We start from the raw sequence: 21,737 nt of genomic DNA, 5'->3' as shown, positions 1-21,737 counted from the left end.
CGATTGTAATTGGTTTAAAGAAATGCCAATAAACCAGGAATGCTGTGTGGACTAGCCAGACCTTCCTCCATAGTGCTGTGAAGGACAGTGTGGTGTCTTAAATAGTAATGCTGTGATGCTGTATGAAGAGGAATCCGCCGACACTGTTCTTGATTATAAAAAGGTTTATTACAAGCAAAGATTCAGCATCAATTTTACAAACTCCTGCAGAGAGCTTGGAGAACGACCAACCCGAATTCTTCCAAAAAGTCTCTCTGCCGTTCTGCTGTTAACACAGGGTATATATTCTATGCATTGTATGACCTAAAGTGGGAGGGTGTATGTGTGTTCCTGGGGCCCCTCTGCTAATGTAATCAACCTCATAGCATAATCTTGTAACATACATGTTCCCATATGCTGTTAAATATGGGTTTCCTGTAGGCCTCTCCAAGGTCATTAGTTAACTGTGCCTAAACTGGTTATTCGCCATAGAATGACAGAAGGCATATTTACCAGCACGTATACTTATCAGGACCCCTTTCCTGTCACTGTTCCAGACCCAGCATCTGCATCCTCTCTTATACACAGGGCCCCAACTCTCTCACCATAACCTCAATAACATAGTACAATATGGAATACATTTAAATTGAATATATGTAGGCATAATTAAACATAAGTCAAAATTATAAATCATCAGATACAACAACAGTCTGGCAATGCAAGACTCCCATCTAAACATCCAAACTCACTTTTCCATCCATTGAATGCCTGTGACATGGTACAACAATAACCGATGATATTATATGACTGTACTGTTTTTAACTGTGGTTTGACCCTTGATACCCTTAAGGTATCTTTTCAAACAATATTACATAGCTCAGCTCTTTAGTCGCACAGGAGTTATATATTACACAGATCAAGTCATATTGCTTGTAAACCTTTTTTAAAGTATTATTAACAATAACAAACAGAAAAAAAAATGGTAACATACATTTTAAGTTCAGAAGGTCAATTTTTTAAACTCTTATGCTGAGCAGAAGTTTTCTCACATAAACTCAACTAGGGTTAGGGTTAGGGTTGTCAATGGGACATGGATGCAAACAGATGGAGAGAGAGGGGAGGAGAGAGGAGCTCAGTTTGTAATAGGAAGTCCCCCAGCAGTCTAAAACTATAGCAGCATAACTAAGAGCTGGTCCAAGGCAAACCTGGACCAGCCCTAACTTTAAGCTTTATCAAAGAGGAGAGTTTTAAGTTACTCTTAAATGTGGGGACTGACTGCCTCCAAAACCCTCCCATTGCTCCATTCTACTTTTAGAGACTGTAGGAACCACAAGTAACTCTGCATTCTTCGAGGTGGTGGTGATGGCTCAGTGGATATGACACATGCCTTTGGTGTGGGAGACCTGGGTTCAAATCCCACTGAGATACCTCAACCAATGTGTCCCTGAGCAAGACACTTAAGCCCTAGTTCCTCTGGAAGCATGTGACCTATGACATCTATAGCAATTGTAAGTCACTTTGGATAAAAGCGTCAACTAAAAGAAATGTAATGCATTCTGGGAGCGCAGTGCTCTAGTGGAACTTCTAGAATTCAAGGAAGATGGTGCCCTTGTGTGTGTTTCGTTGCTTACCTCTGCTGAGATTGTTGTTGATTTTCCTATTCCTGCTACTTGTCACTCGAAATGCGTCACCGCTGCTGGTGCCTGACCCTTTTAAGTATCTGTAATTCTGCGGAGAAAGTGCCGATCTGCGGACAGTCAAATATGCCGCCACCTTTCCTGGCGTACATACCGGCTTCTCTACGGCGTCAGCCCTACCTGCTGCTAACCCTAACCCTAACCCTTCCTTAACAGGCAAGATCTAGAAAAGGCAATTCATGCTTTTATTAGTTCAAGGTTGGATTACTGTAATGCTCTTTATGTTAGTCTGAATCAAACCTCCATCTCACGACTTCAACTTGTGCAAAATGCTACTGCTCGCTTTTTAACAAAAACATCTAGACATGCACACATCACTCCCGTTCTCTACACCCTCCCTGTGCGTTTTAGAATCTATTTTAAGATTTTATTGTTTGTTTTCAAGGCCTTAAATGGCCCGGCCATTTGTCCGAGATTTTAACCCTGCGTGAGCACAACCGGTCATTGTGGTCTTCAAATCAACTGGTTTCAGAAGTCCCAAGGTCTAAGTATAAATGGTGGGGTGATCAGGCTTTTGCAGTTGCTGCCCCGAAACTCTGGAAGAAGTTACCCCCTGATATTCACACTATTACAGATGTAGCTCTTTTTAGATCCAAACTCAAAACCTATTTGTTTAGAATTAGGCTTTTAATACGTAGTAGTGGTGTGACAATTTCCCTCTCCTCCTCCTGTTTTTATCTAACCTTTTCTGATTTTACTGTTTTCTATGTTTCATTCTTTTATTATTTATTAAAAAGCATAAACTCCAAATTGGGGCATACAACACTGACCGCCCACTATCCTTCCTTGAGGACCTGGTGACACAGTGTGCCAGGAGGAAAGGGGCCAGGTGAGGTGGAAAACAGAACGTATTTCATAATTGTATGGGATGATGTGGTGTTTCACCATCACTTCCAGCTATAGCGTAACCTGACAAGCCACAGAACCATCTGAGAAGCCGTCATTGGTAACTGTTTGGGAAAGGGCAGGCACTCAAAAATCCTAGCAGGTGATTGGATGAACCATCTGGCTATCACATCTACCATTGTTATTTTTAAAGAACTGTTGTGGTTGTCACGCACACCTAAACCTAAACCACGCCTGTAACTGTAGACGCGCCATGCCTGTAGACCCCCCAGGGTCCTGAAGACCTGCGCCAATCAGCTGTCTGTTGTTCTCCAGCATCTCTTCAACCTGAGCCTGAGCCTGCAGAGGGTGCTGCTGCTGTGGAAGACATCCTGCCTTGTCCCGGTCCCCAAGAAGTCGACTCCATCTGGCCTCAAGGACTATCGACCACTGGTTCTCACATCCCATGTGATTAAGGTGCTGGAGAGGCTGGTCTTGGCCCACCTGAGGCCGCAGGTGAGATCTTCTCTGGACCCTCTACAGTTTGCCTACCAGCCTCGTCTGGGAGTGGATGACGCTGTCATCTAGCTTCTGCAGCGAGCTGGATGGCGGTGGCGTCACTGTGAGAATCACTTTTTTTTATTTCTCCAGTGCATTCAACACCATCCAGCCACTGCTACTAGGTAAGAAGCTGCAGATGATGGGTGTCGGTGCGTCCACAGTCTCCTGGATCACTGATTACCTGACAGACAGACCACAGTTTGTCCGTCTGGACCGTGTTCTGTCTGATATGGTGGTGAGTGGTATGGGGGCTCCACAGGGGACTGTGCTGTCTTCTTTTCTGTTCACCTTATACACCACAGACTTCCAGTACAACTCAGAGTCATGTCACCTACAGAAGTTCTCTGATGACTCTGCAGTTGTTGGGTGTATAAGGGATGGACAGGAGGGAGAGTACAGAGCGCTGGTGGACAACTTTGTGGAGTGGTCTGGTAAGAATCACCTGCTGCTGAATGTGGATAAGACCAGAGAGATGGTGATTGACTTCAGGAGGAATGGAATGGCTCCGCAGCCCCTTTGCATCCTGGATGGAGATGTGGACATGGTTGAGGAGTACAGATACCTGGGTGTCAACATCGACAACAGGCTGAACTGGAAAATTAACAGCACTGCAGTCTACAAGAAGAGGATGAGTAGGCTCTATTTCCTGAGGAAGCTGAGATCCTTCAACGTGTGCAGCAAGATGCTGAAGATGTTCTACCAGTCTGTTGTTACCAGCTGAATGGTGGAGATGTTCTACCAGTCTGTTGTGGCCAGCGCTCTGTTCTCCTCCGCCATCTGCTGGGGCAGCAGCATCAGAGCCAGCGACACAAACAGACTGAACAAACTGATCAGGAAGACTGGCTCCGTTATTGGCTGCAAACAGGACACATTTGAAGCTGTGGTGGAGAGGAGGTCACTGAACAAACTATTAGCCATCATGGATAACCCCGACCACCCTCTCCACACTGGTCCAACAGAGGAGCACCGTCTCTAAGAGGCTCAGACAGCTTCGATGTCGCACGGACCGCTATAAGAAATCATTCCTGCCGCAGGCACTATTTAACACTTCTTCACTGAGTGACAGATAAGACTCATAGACATCACAACTGCACTAATTGCAACTTGCACAATAGGTTTGTTTACCTACAGCTTTATCAATACTAGTTAAACAGTTGTACAGTTTTTATTCCCAACTTGTAGATATTTCAAACTATTTGTTCTTATAGTCTATCCTATTATTATTTCATGTATATTGTATCATTTCATTTCATGTATATTCTGTATGTGTGATGTGTGTCTGATATTTTGCTGCTGCAACACTGGAATTTCCCATTTTTTTTGGGATCAATAAAAATCTATCTATCCATCTGTCTATCTATCTATCTATCTATCTATCTATCTATCTATCTATCTATCTATCTATCTAGCTGCCAATAGCTCCTCACCGGAACCAAACACATTAGGTTGAAACCTGAAAAGATAGATTTTTGTGTGATATGTGATCTTGCAAGTGGCTCATCAGGATCATGGATGTATATAAAAACTTGGATACAGTGTTCGAGGCGGAGCCCTGTTCATTCCTGTAAAAGTTGCTTAGTGGCGCATAAAGCAACTTCCTCATATACATTGATCTGGATGATCAGCACTGCTTCTGCACTATGGGGTCCATAGAGCAGGCGCATTACAGACCTCGCCGGCCGAACCGGCAACACCCACAGCACACCACGGGTCTCCTTGTAGATCAGCCCGGAGATGCAAAAACATTTGTGGCGTTTAAGGAATGTGCGTGAAATCCCTATTATCACTTTATTTGACAGCCCTAAAAAGAAAAAAAATATATATATAGTAACTGGAGATATATAACAGACAGTATCCTTTGTATATGTTAACAACAAAATGAAAACATGGTCTAGTGTGATGGAAAAGAACAGTTCCCAAACCTGCTTACAACATATCTGTAACATCTACAGGTACTTTTGACATTTAAACACACAGGGCTTTAAAAATAAAAGATCTTTATGGTGCTGTATTACCCACTGTAGATTATTGAGTTAGCATTACTGTACGGAATAGGATTAGGGCCACATGTGAAAAATGAGTTCTGAGAAAAAAAACTTAAAACATTTTTTTTAGACTTTAAAAGAAAAAAACATGTGGCCCTAATGCTCTTCCGTATTACCGGGAGGTCATATAGTTGCAATGAATGTTTTGCTCGGACAGAAAAGCATTCATTTACAATAAGAGAATAAGTTACAGATGCATCTTGCATATCAAGTGTTGCATACGGTAACTTTGCCTGGATGTATCGTGAGCTAAACCAGGTAACATTATCACTGTCACTGTGTCACGAGCCAAAGCATTAGGAGTTTATTGTAGCGGGGTGCCTGGATGGCTTGCCTGGTTCGGCGTGCGCCCATGTGCGAAGGCTCAGTCCTTGTCGCAGCGGCTACAGGTTCAGTTCCGACATGCGGCCCTTTGCTGCATGTAATCCCCCTCTCTTTCCCGTTTCACGTCCCAGGCTGTCCTGCCTAAAAAGGCCTAAAATGCCCAAAAAATAATCTTTAAAAAAGAACAGTTTGTGTAGCAACCAACCTAATAATAATCTCTTAGATTTATTTAGTGCTTTTCAAGAAACCCAAGGACACTTTACCCAAGTACAGGGGGACAAAAAGCAAATAGTAGGCCAACACAAACACAGACTGAAAAGAACTTAAAATGGGTGCTAAATGGAAGGGGGACATAATTTAATCTAGGCTACTGACATATAATCACATTGCGCATTGTAAAGTTATTTCATAAATTAAATAGATATATTACATACCTGGCAAAAGCATTACTAAAAACTATATAAAAAGGCAGAATACCCACAAGCTTTCCCTTTACAGAAATGCACACGTTATGCAAATTCCATGCAGTTCAGGGAAAGGCCATGCAGTTTTCCACATGCAGTATAAATGAATATGAATATGTCTGCACTGGGGTCCTTAAACAGTCTTGGAGATGCATAAATTAGGTCTGACTGGAAACTGAGCCTCTTGTGGATTCAATGAGCCCAGTTGTATTCCTGTGATGATGTTAGTCCCCATATGAGCCATTTCATTGGAGTAAGACCATTTTCTGAAACTTGACCTCACTGTATAAAATGAGCCGTTGTGACCTTGAGGATCATCACAGCCTCATGAAACCTCATGTTTATCTGATGAGCAGGTGGGACCTTGTATGGCAGCCTCGGCCACCAGTGTATGAATGTGTGTGTGTGTGTGTGTGTGTGTGTGTGTGTGTGTGTGTGTGTGTGTGTTTGTGTGTGTGAGAGAGATTGGTGAATGGTTGCTGTAGTGGAGAGTGCTTTGAGTGGTCGCTAAGACTAGAAATGCAGTCTTTCAGATGATGGAAACCACTTCTATGTGGCATCTACTGTTGACCTGCTATCCACCCTACATATCCCCTGTCCCTCTCAGAAAAAGGCAAAAATTTGTCTATGTGGGTCTCAGAGCGTTAAAAGCGTTAAAAGCCAGAGCGTTTACTGTGAAGACTAATGTGATGCTCATAGAAAGACAACTTGTAGTACTTCACAATAACTCGCAGTGCTCACTATCGATGGGTAACAGCTGGACATGTCAGCGGAAATCTGCAGCAGTCAGCCAATGGTGTCACATGGCGAGGAAATTAATTAAATAGGCTGGTCAGCTTATTTATCAGCCTGACATCACTGCTTGCTCTACAAGCACATTGTGAGATCCTCGATGGCGGCACAGCTTCTTGGCTGGAGGTAAGACATTCAAAGACAGACTACCATTTTCTCCCTATATGAGTAACAAAAAGTAATGGTACTGCATGCAACTGGGAGTGAGAGAGGAAAATAGCATGGAGGTGAGGCAGTGAAGGATTGGACCAAAAAGAATAGGGCTGCATCATTTTGCTCCATTTGACAGTAATCTGTTAACTAAACATGGTAATGGTAAATCAACTTTCTCTGAGGTGAGTATACTTGACTGCTCAGAGGGCCAGCCAGGCTGTGGTGTATTGGTGCTCACTCATATTTCAACTCCTGCCGGCAGCAGATAACAGCTGCTCCTTGCAATAGGCTCCCGGTCGTAACAAAGGCCTCACCTTCCAGGGAGCAGAGAGTAATTGCTTCACATTAGCTTGGTGGCACCCACAGACACTCTGTATACAATACATAAACAGGTGCAACACAAGCACAACCGAGCACAAAGTGCCACATGGGCAAACCCGTCCAGAGTGTACAGTCCTCACAATAGCATGGTTGTTGTTGTGTTGTGTCCAGCTGGCTTTTGATGCTTTTTAATCTGTGTTTTGGCACCGCTGTTTCAGAATGAAAGCATGTGTCATCCTGGGCTCTCCTCTGTCCTGACTCAAATTCACTGAGGAGTCCAACACATATCAAATGATTTTAGGAGTGACATGAAAACATTAGCCTAAATGTCTGCACTTCTTTGAATGCTGCAGAGGGGCTCTGAATGCACTACATCTTGAAAACATACAACTCCCAGGATTTGTTAAATATCCTTTGCTTTGTGCATTCAGTACTCATACTGAATAAAGAAAGTGTGGTACCAATAACTACAACGGCTGCTGTGTTTGCTGTGCAATGTTTCAAGGGAGATAGAGGGTGGATGAAATGGTTGATAAATCAACAGGCCCTGCTTGTAAACATAATCAAAAATACCAGTGTAAAGTCATATATGGAGAAATATAGATAGCAGCAGACAGGAAATAAATGGAGCTGGGGAAAAAAAAGGTTGTATAGATGAGACTTATCTCCTGGTTAAATGCAGGGATCTCCTCGCTACACTTTCTGTGAACTCAAGTAGCTAATGCAGTGGATGAGAGCTTCTTCAATGGCTGTGATTTAATTCGCTAATGGGGTCTGGAGGCTGTTTTGTTTAACAACGCCTTATCTCTTTCTCTCCCTGACTCCTGTACAGCTCACATTGAATCTGGTCCTAGCATCAGACCCCAGTGATGCTTCAGTTACACTATGGTGTGCTTTGCAAGTAGCAATGGCTGGCATGATGGAAACATTATCACAGGCAGTGTCTATGGCTTGAAGGTAAATCGGAGCATTGGAAAAATAACTGTTGTGCTGCTGGATAGTTTTGCATGGGCACTCAAATTAAAGAGGCAATCAGTAAGGTTTCATTGCCCCATAGCCTGAAATGCTCATAGTTTATCTGTGTGGCTGATAGGGCTGTTAATCAATACTGAAGAGTCAACGATTAGCTGACCAGGTGCTGAGATTTCTGCTGTCACAGTACATGGCAGCAATGAAGGCTAAAAACCTTGTTGTTAAGCAGTAAAAGCAGATGGCATTATAGATTTATGGGTAAGTACTTTTTGTATTGACACATCTAACCTCTCTACCAGACGTTTATGCTGGATCTCTGAACTAATTAGCTAGCATCATTGTCTGTTGTGAACTTTGACTTTTTTTAGTCAATTATAATCTAGCACCACTGGTGTGCTACTGGCCTGTTAGTTTGCAAAACAAAAGCACCAATTATATCTAGTGTAGGAGCAGTCAATGGCAGTGGAACTTATGCAACAGATTTTCACTCCCATCTCGTAAAATACGGACGTTTTTTGGTCGGGACTATTGACGTCACTTTTGACGCAGTTAGGTTAAGGAAAAGGTTGTGGGTGGGCTTACGTTTCCATGACACGCGGGAAGAATGGGATGGTTGGATTTAGGAAAAGAACGGACAGTTGGGTTTAGCAAAAGAAAAACGGGACGGTTGTGTTTAGGAAAAGAAATACGGACAGTTGGGTTTAGGAAAAGAAGAACGGGATGGTTGGGTTCAGGAAAACAAGAACAGAACGGTTGGGTTTAGGAAACATGACACGCGGGACACAATCCCCGGCCTCCTGGGTGAAAGTCCTGTGTTGTTTGACCCATCCACCACACCAACCAACCTCCCTATGCGGATTTTCGCCGTTTCATACTACTCGCTACCGTAGTCGCGCTTAAGTGCTACATCATCTTCAAACCTTGTGTAGCTGCTGCTCTTTCTACAAACACACTGAAGGGCGCTTTTTTCGTTGCTTCAGACGCTGACAGCCACTGTCCAAAAGTCCGTATTTTATGAGTTCGGAGTGAGAACGGGTTGACTTATGACATCATCCTTCTCAGTTAAAGGGTAACTACCGTTTTCTTTCAACCTGGACCCTAGTTTCCTATGTTTTTGTGTCTAAGTGACTGATGGGAAAAACAATCTTTGAAATTGGTCTAGTATTGAGCGAGATCGCTGCAGTCGGCAGTGGTGAAATAAGCTAATATGAACAACAACTTAATAGGCCAATTCTCCAGCTTGTATTTACCTTCACAAAAGTGCTTGTTTTGCCACTGACAGGCTCAGATTAATATTCTAAGTGTCTGACAACATTATGGAAAGGATTTCTGAGGAGGTTGACCTTTCTGTTAAACCCACCATGTAAATAAACAGTAATTTTAGCATCGTAAAATACACTTCATTCAAAGTCGACAGAAACAAAATAAAATTAAAGCTGCAAGCAGCGATGGACGGGCCCTCGCTCCTCTGCGCGCGTCGGGGTCACCGGCGGTCGCCGCTCCTTGCGACCGTGCATTTGCGCGGCACGCAGACACCACTAATCGTCACCAATGAAAAGGGAACTCCCTGCTGCGTTCAATGATACCTCACACAAGACTCTACCTTAGATGGGTCAGCATTTATGAAAGGGGGCGTGGCTTGAACATAGGGGGCGGGCCAAACCATCACCAATGAAGAAGTAACTCTCTGCTGAGTTCATTGATACCTCACACAAAGGTCAACCTTAAATCGTTCAAATTTTATGAAAGGGGGCGTGGCTTAAGCATAGGGGGCGGGCCAAACCATCACCAATGAAGAAGCAACTCTCTGCTGAGTTCAATGACACTTCACACAAGACTCTACGCCATACAGTTTATTAGCTGTGAAAGGGGGCGTGGTTTACGCACAGGGGGCAGGCCAAACCATCACCAATGAAGAAGCAACTCTCTGCTGAGTTCAATGACACCTCACACAAGACTCTACCTTAAACGGTTCAAATGTTATGAAAGGGGGAGTGGCCTGAGTAAGTGGGCGTGGTTATATTATAGGGGCCGGCTCATTATCACATTTAGACCACACATTCCAAGTTTCATGTAAATCGGATGATGTTTGTCATATAAGGCGCATTTCCTGTTGCCAGCAGGGGGCGCTATGACCAAAAGTCAAATTTGGCCTGTAGGTGTCCTCAGGCCTGGACCCTTGTCAATCGTGAGAAATTTCGGGCAGATACGACAACGTACACTCAAGTTACAACAACTTCTTTGTTCATCGCTAAACACTCAAAATGGCCGCCACGCCACGCCCACACCGTCTGACGAAAAGTTTTTCTTTTAATAACTTTTCATCTTTAAGGTGTTGGGATGATAGAGACCAAGTTTGAAGTCCATCGGATGAAATCTCTAAGAGGAGTTTGTTAAAGTATAGCACCTTGTCTTTTGGGCCTACTTCCTTTTGCCACTAGGGGGCGCTATGACTTTAAGTAAATATCGGCCTTTATTTGTCCTCAGGGTTGGACTCTTATGAATCCTGAAAAGTGTGTACACTCGAGTTACACCCACTTCCTGTTTCGGCGGCGAAACGCACAAAATGGCCGCCCCGCCACGGCCACGCCCTATGACGAAAAGTTTTTCTTTTAACAACTTTTCATCTTTAACGTCTTAAGATGGTACAGACCAAATTTGAAGTTGATCGGATGAAATCTCTAGGAGGAGTTCGTTAAAGTACGACATGTGGAAATGGCCAAAATCGCACTAATTTCGAACTTTGAAATCAAAATGGCGGACTTCCTGTTGAGTTTAGGGTATGGCTGCAATGACGTTTTTTGTACATCTTGAAATGTTACATATGTGTACCAAGTTTCGTGAGTCTACGTTAAACACACTGCAGGGGCTCAATTTTTTTAACTTTTTAGGGGGCGCTAGCGAGCCATTTTTGCGCGCCTATTCCCGAAACCCTTAAAATACGTACATTTTCACCAGACTTGATACGACCGCCAAATTTGGTGAGTTTCTGAATATGTTAAGCCCCTCAAAAAGCCAATTCATTTGCCAGGAAAAGAATAATAATAATTCCTTCAGTTTCAATAGGGCCTTCGCCGCTGTCGGCGCTCGGGCCCTAATAATTCCTTCAGTTTCAATAGGGCCTTCGCCGCTGTCGGCGCTCGGGCCCTAATAATTCCTTCAGTTTCAATAGGGCCTTTGCCGCTGTCGGCGCTCGGGCCCTAATAATTCCTTCAGTTTCAATAGGGCCTTCACCGCTGTCGGCGCTCGGGCCCTAACTATGAAAAGCCGTTTTGGGTCGTCTTTCCACTTTTCCAACAACTTTTCAACAATTTTGGTTGAAATAAACACAGTTTACCGATTTATATGGGAAAATATGTTGGCTCTATACACGCTAAAAGTATTGTTTTTTTAAATGGAGTCTGGTGGGTTTAGCACTAGCGACTTCAGAGCTGTTTCTGGTTAAACAGAAAGGTCTAAAGGTAAGGTAAAGGTACTTTATTGTCACATACACATACATGTAGCGAAATTCATTATCTGCATTTAATCCATCCCTCAAGGGAGCAGTGGGCAGCCATTTACAGCGCCCGGGGACGAACTCCAGATCTGAGCCAGTGCCTTGATCAAGAGCACTGACTGGAGAAACTAGTACATGTTTCTGATGGTGGGTGAAACCGGAACATCAGGAGGAAACCCACGCAAACATGGGGAAAACATACAAACTCAACACAGAAAGGTCCAGAACGACCTGGATTCAAACCCAAAACCTTCTTGCTGTGAGGCCACAGTGTTAACCATTGGGCCACCATGCTGCTTAAGAAGAGGTTTTAAAGGTCTATCTCCTAGGGATCCTTCCCATAATGTCGTCAGACACTTAAAATATTAATCTGAGCCTGTCAGTGGCAAAACAAGCACTTTTGTGAACACAAGTCTCACGGCAGTTCTTGTAAATGTCACGTTATTCTTAATCTATTGATACGTGTTCACGGAGACGTTTTTCTCGTTTTTTACGTGTAAATGTCTCGGGGGAAAGAATGGCGGGAGGCGGCCTAAAAGGACGCTCCATAAGCCGGGAGGCGCCCGCGAGGCGGCCCGCTGGGGACGGGCTGGACGAGGCAGCCGGGAGGCGTCCGAAAAGGACGCTCCATAAGCCGGGAGTCACCCGGGAGTCGCCCGCGAGGTGGCCCGCTGGGGACGCGCCGGACGAGGCGGCCGAAAAGGACGCTCCATAAGCCGGGAGTCGCCCGTAAGGCGGCCTGCTGGGGACGCGCCGGACGAGGTGGAAAAGGCCGGGGGAAAGGGCGCCTTACACGCCAGGAGACGGCCGCGGGGGACGGGGGACGCGCCACAATAACGGGTTGGCGGAGGTTGGGTTTAGGAAAAACCTTATAGGGAAAGGGCGCCTTACATTTCAAAGATTGTTTTTCCCATCAGTCACTTAGACACAAAAACATAGGAAAATAGGGTCCAGGTTGAAAAAATGAAATAGGCATATGTCAGACTGACCTGCCGGTCATGGCCGAGCATGTGAAAACCGGCCAATTCCGGTCACCGTCCGGTCTATCGGTGCATCTCTAGTAGTAGATAATTGTTCGGTCAAGATGGGAAGTAGTCGGTGGCTACACACCGCCGATGAAATCTCTAAAGATCGTGAAGACGACCGTATCAGAGTGCCACATCCTTCAAAATTGACACGTTGGGTGGATGACATGAAGCTATGGCCAGGAGTTAGCCATATTGATATCATTAATTATTATATCTTTTTGGAGGGTGTAGATCGTGAGGAGATGCGCAATTACAAAAGCACCAAGGCCTTCAATTACTTCTATAGTAATAAAGTCGGGCGCATTTTTTTACTGAAGCACAGAGACTATGTATTTTTGAAAGCAGAGGTAGACAGGAGTCAAAGTGCTAACCAGCCTAAGCTTATTGCTTGGGTTATGCTGCAGCAGTCGGGTGTGATAGAGACTGTCAGATGTTCATGTATTGCTGGATTAGGGAGATCGTGCAGGCAGCTATCCTTTGGAAGGTATGAAGAAAAAAATGTTCCTTTTGTTTTTATCTGTGATTTAATAAAAATAACGTGATCAGATCACTTTTGATGAATGTTTTTTCGATTTAGTTTAGCGATGTGGTGATGACAAAATGCAAATGGATATAGATCAGACTCTGGTAACGTATTAGGTGAATGTGTTCATTACAGGTTGAGAATGCAGTTACTACCGGGAAGACAGGGCTTGCATGTACATGTGAGCAGTGCAGGTGGAATGCAGGGACAGTCAGGAATCTTGAGCCAAAACAACTGAGGGACATAAACTTCAGCCAGGGGATGAATTTAGCATTAGGGTGTCAGGTGCTCAGCCACTACCAAACACCCCACAATATTTGTCACATGCAGAATTTATAAATAATGTAGATAAAGACCCAACAAAGTCTTTATCTATATAGTCTATTGGGCAAGTGTTACAGTGTAAAATCAGTAGTGCACCCCTGTAGCCTTGCAAATACTGCAGTAGATGCAAGATTTTTAAGACCCCATCAAACCCATGCCGGTTCTGATCTCACATGTGAGACATGTAAAAGTTTCTATGAGTTGTATGTTCAAGTGAGCAGTGCACAGGCTTATTGTTGTACATAAGTTAGACTCTGAAACAAGTGAGCAGAGTTCTTCTGATTTGTGGCACAATGCAAGAAAATTGAGAATAACTGCAAGTTCAGCTAAAAAGGTTCCTTCTAGAGCATCCACCAATCCTGATAAGTTCATGGCAGAGCACCTCTACCCTTCCTTTCGTGGCAACTATGCCACAAATTATGGTAAGGAGAATGAGGTTGTTGCTGGTAATGCACTTCGAGAGCAAGGCATGAGTATTACACATAGGGGCATCATGGTTAATGTCACAGAGCCATGGTTGTCAGCCAGCCCAGATGATTGATTGACTCATCTGTCCTACTCGAAAAAAAATGTCCCGTCCCAAGTAAACTCCATTCTACCCTTTTGGATCAACTTGACCATAACTGCAGTGATATCAAGCTAGTAGATGGAGTACAACAACTTCAGAAAACAGGTAGCCGAGGATATTACATGTAGGTACAATTAGGCATGTTTTGTGCCGGTCTGAAGATGGCCAAGTTGTTTATCTGGAGCCCAAATGGCACAGTTATGTTCACTGTACCATTTGATGAGACCTATGTTCTGGAGAGGGTAGGACATCTGAAGAGATTTTATTTCTCAACAATGTTGCCCCAGCTTGTGGATGAATTTGTTGGTCAGCGACTGAAACTGCAGAACAGACACGAGCATAATGAATTCATAGAAAATATCCCTTAAACATTTTATTGAAATCACAGAACAACTGTTAAGTGCTGTTGCTGTTAACAGTATGAAAACTAATTTTTTTACACAATCAATTTTGTACATTTAAAAATGCTGAGCATAAGTATTGTTGTACATAAGTGAATATTTACAAATACAGAATGTTGTTAATGTAAAATTGTATGCAAATCTGTTAAAATCTATTGTACACAAAGAATAACAACAAATGTCACACAAAGAGTAAATTTAAACAGTAAAAAGGCAGCGAGTGTCAATGTGAAATATACAGGAGCAATTTATGTAGATGTGTAAAGTGTGTGTGTGTCTGTGCGTGCGTGCAGATGCAACTACAACATCAGAACATCACCGTTGTCACTTATCACTCACGGATGAGATCACCCCTTAAATTGGCGAGGGCCGCACAGATTCTGAGGATTTTTTCAATCTTGAAGGTCATGTTTATTGGTATCACTTGAGACAAAATCTTGTATACTTTAATTCGCCTGATTGCCATCTCAACATGGATCCCTCTCAACATGAATCCGTACATTTGCAATCCTGCGAGTTGCTGTGACTTGTTCCTCAGTTAGCTCAGCACCCCCTCTAGTGAAAGCAGGCAAAACCAATTTAACCCTTCTTTCAAACAGTAAATCACGAATCAAGAACCCACGATCTGCCATGACTTCGTCTCCAGGCTTTAAATAGTCCAAGATACCAGAGTTCATAGTGATATATTTGTTACTGGCACGTCCTCCATATCCAGTTGAGATAAACATGATTAAGTCACATGGCAACATGTGGCAACAGCAACAAGGTATTTGATTGTGTTGTGCGAGTAGTAATGGCTGTAGGACTCCCCTCTAGAGTCAAGATTTTTCGCCTTCTGTAACAAACTTTTGCTGCAATCAATGACACACGTGGTGTTGGGAGAGCTTTTCTTGAATGCAGTTGGCATAGTGGCCTTAATGGTTTCTCTTGGGAGCCAGATAATAAGAGGGCGCAAGACCTCCTCCATTTTATCAATTTCTCACACTGACAACATGACAGTAAAAGCTTATGATAAATGGTGATGGAAGCTCTTCCTCGCTCAGGCTAACAACTACCTGGCCCACATAACGAAAGCAGCTAGCTCTACGATAGCCCTCAGTGGAGTTCATAGCACTAAACCTACAGTAACATTCAGTGACAAAGGCATAAACCATTAATGGCCATGTTTTTAACACATTTACTCTATCCAGTGACATAATGGGCATATTGTTCATAAAATGTAGGTTAGACTGCCCACAGATAACACTAATATTTTTATAGCAGGCCGGTGGAGCTCGTAAAAAATGTAAACAACCGGAGGTAGCTAGCTAACTAGGTTAGCTGTAAAATGGTGCTATTGCTAACCAGCTACACAATTCAACATTGAAAGTGGCTTACCTGTCGCTTTGACACGAACAATTGTACGTCTCTTCTTCACCACTGGTCTGTCATATCCAAGGTATAATTCTGTGTTGGGATGGTCATCCGTGGGGCGTTGGTCAACAAAATGGTGCGAACAGACATACACCTTTTTCGGTGGATGCTTCAGTGTGGTGTCTTAAATAGTAATGCTGTGATGCTGTATGAAGAGGAATCCGCCGACACTGATCTTGAGTATAAAAAGGTTTATTACAAGCAAAGATTCAGCATCAATTTTACAAACTCCTGCAGAGAGCTTGGAGAACGACCAACCCAAATTCTTCCAAAAAGTCGTTCTGCCTTTTCGTTGTGTGAACAACGTATATATCCTATGCATTGTATCAACACAGGACGTGATATGTGTGAGTATATGATTCGACCACAGAACTGACCAATCAATGCCTGTTATCTGGCACAACTCCAAAAAAGGTCTCTTCTGTCTTGGGGGGACCTCTGCTCATGTTAACAATTTCCAGATGTTCTCAGTGAATGTAGAGTAAAGTTCATGCATCCTCCTTATACCAACTCTTAAGTCAAAGTGTATAGAAAGTTATAGAATGTCAATATACCACATCAGTTTTAACGCAGCTAACCACTCTAAACGTCTACTCTCTGGCATTGAATGTAGCTGATACGGAACCGGACATGGGCATTCTCTCCTTATCTTATGATCGAAGCACTCAGTTTCTAAAAAGTTTTTTATCTTCTTTGAATTGTTAAAACAACCAATAACAGCACATGTGGAGCCTGAACTCAATCTCCCGCTGCTAGTACAGGTAGTAGGTCTACCGCTACTAACCGGAAGTAGGCAACCGGAGTCGTCGTCATGGCGGCGCGCATTGTTTAGAGCAGAATAAGGTGAATAGAGGGCATCAGTGTTGTCAGTCCAGTCTAGTTTATTGTTCATGTGTACTCCCCATAGACTGTAACATAGTGGACATAGCATCTGTGATGTCACCCACTGATTTGTGGGCTGCTCTTTTGAAGCCTCAAGTTTGGTTATACGGGCGCCATCACACCGTGTGCGTGAAAACCAGAGTATGCAACCTTTTCTTGCATACACAACGTTTATACATGAGGCCCCAGGTATGTGTAGGCTCTGTGGAGCAGGTTGACAACGGCATCATCTACACCAGTATTTGCCTAGTATGCAATCTGAAAGGATTTATCGGATGAAGACGTTCAAAAGTCCCAAATCAGTCAAATATGATGTTCATATTCAGGATATGTTAAAAAGTTTTCAAGTCTAGCGCTGGTAGTAAACTTAGACACAACTGGCAGAACAAAGACGCATCTGATGTGTCTAACTGCTATGTAATTAGCTAACTGCTGAAGCCTAATTTAAATAAAAATTGTTTTGTCCCCCCAGAACAACGCAGAGAAGTGGGTTTTTTTTCAGATTTGATGTCCTATTAGCTGGATATCGTTTGTCTGTGCCCTCCAAAACACATCACGGTTGGCTGTTTCTTAAACTCAAGAAAGCAAAGAACTGATTTGGGGGAGAACGTTCTTGCTGGTTGTTCTTGGAAGAATGTTTATTTAACATACAGACTGAAACTCAACTTCCAAAATATTAATTTGGTCAGAAAGAAAATACACCAAACAATAAGTATGAACTAAATACTAACTCTAATGTATATACATGTCATAATTTATTTACAAGCCTCTCAAAGAGAGACGGGTATCAGCGGGCCAGCGAGCTATAAGCATGAAGGCATTTGTGGAGTTTAACTCCGAAAACGCAGTTAACCACAGGTTCCCATATGTGTTATATTTATGTATGTATTTATATACATGTGATATTTAAACAAACAAGGAAATAAAAGCCTCTTATTTACGAGACTGGTCTGCGAGAGCTCCAGTTCACAGCGGGGTCTTTGAGCATGACTGGCTGACCAACGAGCTAGTGACCCCGGCAGGTGCTAACTGGCTGCAGCGTCACTTTGCGGAGCTTCTCAACTCTGTAAACGTCGGAGCAAATTGTCTATTTGCTGTTGATTTTCATAAGACTGTCTATATTAGAAATCTACCCAGTTCATTTCTCGCCTAAAAAGTTCTCAGAAGTGAATTTAGTGATTAAGTCCATAGATTAAGAAAAATGTTTAAAATTTTCCCGTTGTTGGTTTGTCTATGTACCGGAAACCCGCCCCTCGTTGAATGCCGAAATCAATGTTGGGATACGGGTGCTGCCAAGTTCATACTAACCAATGCATCCTCGGTAAAATGGGCCTGTCCGGGAATTTTAACTGTTCTGGTGAAATACAAACTTGTGTATTGGGACAGTACTTTGGCCACAGAAGATGACGTTTCACAGGGACACAAGAACACAAGTCCATAGAAAAACACATATGGAGAAACACCCTCTGTGTCATGTGTCTTGGTCTAGCTTTGCTGTTGAGTCTGATTAGTCCCTGATGTGTTTCACCTGTTTGTTGCCTCCCTGCTCGTTTTACCCTGTATTTAATGAGCTCTGTTCTGTTCAGGCCTTGTCATGTCCTCGTCTTATGTCGAGTGTGCATTGTTCCCTGTTTACTTCTTCATGTGTTGGATCTTTCAGACTTCTTTTAGACATGTTGTAACACATACAATTGTTCTTCAATGTATAACAGGCTTACCTTACCAATATTGTAGACTCAACAGTCTACAACAGTGTGTCGGCATGAATCATTCACTAGGGTCATACTCCAGATCTCTTAGATTACCATATTTAACAAATAAAGACTGTGGTTACCTTTACCAATAATGTTATCTTTTCCATCAACATATTGGCTAATTAGGCTTATCAGCTCCACAAAACTCTGTCTGTATTTGTCAGTATGGCTATGTTTACTAAATAGTGTAATCCAGCGACTTTTGTGCGCAGATGCTCGAGTGATGCCTATGGCATTGTCTTTGCCGGTCACATGCCTGATCTCCAAGTTATATGGTTGTAACTCCAGTCCCCGCCAAAATACCCTGGCACTTCGAAATCAAGCCAGGAAAACCAAAGGGTTGTGGTCAGAGTATACCACAACCTTCTCACCGCTGGCAACATACATTTTTAAAATGCTTTACCGCTAGACCTAAAGCTAGGGCCTCCTTCTCGATAGTTGAAAAGACTGGTGTTTGTTAAGGTTTTCCGAGAAGTAGGCCACTGGTCGTGTTCATTCCAGGTTTCATTACAAAGGTAACAGCATCATCAATGTAGGTGACTGTGTTCCTTATCCCCTAGATAACAAAATTCATTAAGTGCTGAAATGTGGCTAGTGCATTTTTCATACCAAAGGGCAAGACTTTAAACCATAGTGTTTCCCATACATAGGTTCTAGAGTTGAGCCGGATACTCGGCTGAAACGAGTATCTGGTACGGATAAAGCACTTTTGCCGAGTACGAGTATTATACGAGTAATACGAGGCAATATCTGTGCTCGGATTGAATAAAAATCCTCATTGGGTAGCTGACTGTGTCTGCGTTCTGTGATAGGCTAGTCACAGCGCCCCTCCCCTACACACACACAGATTTATTGTGTTGCTTTGTCCCGCTCTGCTCACTCACACACAGAACACTGAGAAGAGAACAGCTCTCTCTCTCTCTGTCTCTCCCTCAGTCACTCAGGTTCACAGGTCTTTTCCGTTAACGTTTAGGGTTTCTTCAGCTTCAGGTTTGTTTTTTACTTTGGTTTGTAGTACTTACTTATTAACCAGTAGAGTTCTGGTAAACGTGGGGTTTGTTCAGACGTGGTGCTTGGTAGAATGCGACTCGCGTTGCGTCTCTGCCTGTCTGAGATTTGTTTTCTTTTTTTCAGCTGGCTCTAACCATTTTTTTTTACTTCAGTGTCTGACACTTTCTTGCTGTATTTCATAAAAAAAATAAAGGAAGTATTGGTATAAAATAAATATATAATAAATAATAAATAATAATAATAAATATAACAATTTCTGATTAACCCATATCAATTGCATGCTTAAAATAACATACCGGTTAAAGCCCCGCCCATTTCAAGACAACCCGACCCACTTCCGGGTTAAATCCTGTCCACTTCCGGGTTAGGCCCCGCCCAGTCTGAGTACAGATACAGATACAGATAATTCATATGGTTAACAGATACAGATAATGCTGTACTCGCTCATCCCTAATAGGTTCTACCAGATAGATTGAGATCCGCCAAGGCAGATAAAATCCAATTTATGTTTTGTTCCCAATCCCCCCTCATGAAGTCAAGCATGTGTGACACTATCAACGATTCACTTCAGACTTAGAGGCTAGAAGTAGTAGCAAAGATACTCTGATAGAAGCATGTAAACTCTGATGCAAGTAAGCCACACCCACCTCAGCCTGGCAGTACAAAACTGCCAATAGGGAAGGACTGTGCCGTGACAGGGTATAAATGCAATATAAACTTCTTTGGTTCAAGAGGAAGCTTAACATTGAAGATTTCGTCTATCTTATGGTAGAAATTCGGAAAAAGACGATATTCCGACTAAGCTGTTTACATGGCTAATGAAAGTGAGTATTCCACTAATATTCCCGTTTACGTGTAGCCATGCAAAACAGGATTTTTTTCAAGTTTACCAGCGGCGGCAGACCTTTTGGACCATGCGAACACAGCGTCCCTGTTTCATTCCTTCAACCAGCATCTTGAAAAGGTTGGCGTAGCGATGTTTGCGCATATCCAAAAACCTCTTGATATCCAAGTCTTTGATAATGTTTAAAAGTAGCTGTGTTTCTCCTTCTTATCAAGTCTTCAGCCTTGCAAACTGTTGGCTGGTTGTTTTGTGTACAGAAACCATAGCAACGCACAGAGCTGACCATAAGCCTGTGGTAAAATCCCCGATTGAGACACATATTCCAAATGCGCTGTATACATGTCCAAAGAATGCCTCTAATATATATATATATATATATATATATATACCCTATATATATATTATTATATTCGGAATAATAGTGGAATATTGGTGTGCATGTAAACGTATTGAGTGTTACCTTCAGTTCATTACATAAAGTACAATCTAGAATATCATTATCATATCGGTGTAGTATAGCTGGAGTGATGTAGGTACGCATCAGCCAGTTCTAGTGTAGCAGTTTCAACCTTGTATTCATTGTTTACTGCTGAGGATCCCCACATCTCCATCCAGTCACTCGTTGAAATATCCTCATTTAGAACCTCTCTCCAAGCCTGTAGAAAACGCCCCATTCAAGCATAGCATATAGTAATGAAATCAAGCCCTTATAGCAATCTTTACTTCTAGAGGGCATGCTGAGAGAGTGGTTCTGAGAGAACGATATAAAGCATCTTAATTGTAAGAAATTGAAGAAGTTTCTGTGGATATCATATTTGATTACTAGTTCCCATTACACAAATTATTTAGTGGTGGTAAAGGGATATTCTGAAACAAATAGAGAAATTTGGGCAGTATGTCTGAGTTGTGTCTGACTTGTAAGCAGCGTATAACCTGCAGTGTAAAACCTAAAAGGTATGAAACAAATACTGAAAGATTGTAATCAATTTCAGGATTTTTATTTTGGCAAGTAAACTAAATGGTAAAGCATTTATATTTGTATCTTCATCTCTACATTCTTTGTGCTGCCCAAGGAAACAAGGCATACATATTTATTGATATCTGAATCTACAAAGCCAACGGTAACCCTGCTTGTAGATCTATCTATCTATCTATCTATCTATCAACAGTTTCAAAATTGGTATTTTATTAGGCCTACTTTGTACTAGTAGCTATATCTATGCATTTCAAGCCAATCATTTTGAATAACCACCATAATTTGGTTTTGTAGAGACTTGCATTATGGTTCTACCCTCCTAAACCTTTAAGTTTTGCCCTGTTCCCTCACTTTTCCCTACCCCTAACCTCTGAAATGTACTGT

The 21,737-nt window shown here is 42.7% G+C and overlaps 1 protein-coding gene and 1 long non-coding RNA gene across 2 annotated transcripts in view; both read left to right on the top strand.

Annotated features, from left to right (window-relative positions):
- LOC116052891 (kin of IRRE-like protein 3) overlaps positions 1 to 21,737 on the top strand; it is a 368,756-nt gene that overhangs the window by 91,153 nt on the left and 255,866 nt on the right. The window lies entirely within an intron of this gene.
- On the top strand, positions 11,557 to 12,020 carry LOC116034442. The gene is made up of 2 exons (XR_004101093.1): positions 11,557 to 11,594; positions 11,935 to 12,020. It is a non-coding gene; the product is annotated as an uncharacterized LOC116034442 (long non-coding RNA).

The sequence above is a fragment of the Sander lucioperca genome, chromosome 13 (assembly GCF_008315115.2).
Source record: "Sander lucioperca isolate FBNREF2018 chromosome 13, SLUC_FBN_1.2, whole genome shotgun sequence".
In the NCBI taxonomy this organism is placed as follows: Eukaryota; Metazoa; Chordata; class Actinopteri; order Perciformes; family Percidae; genus Sander; species Sander lucioperca.
The sequence above is the reverse complement of the archived record's forward strand: the minus strand, read 5'-3'. Positions and strand labels throughout refer to the sequence as shown.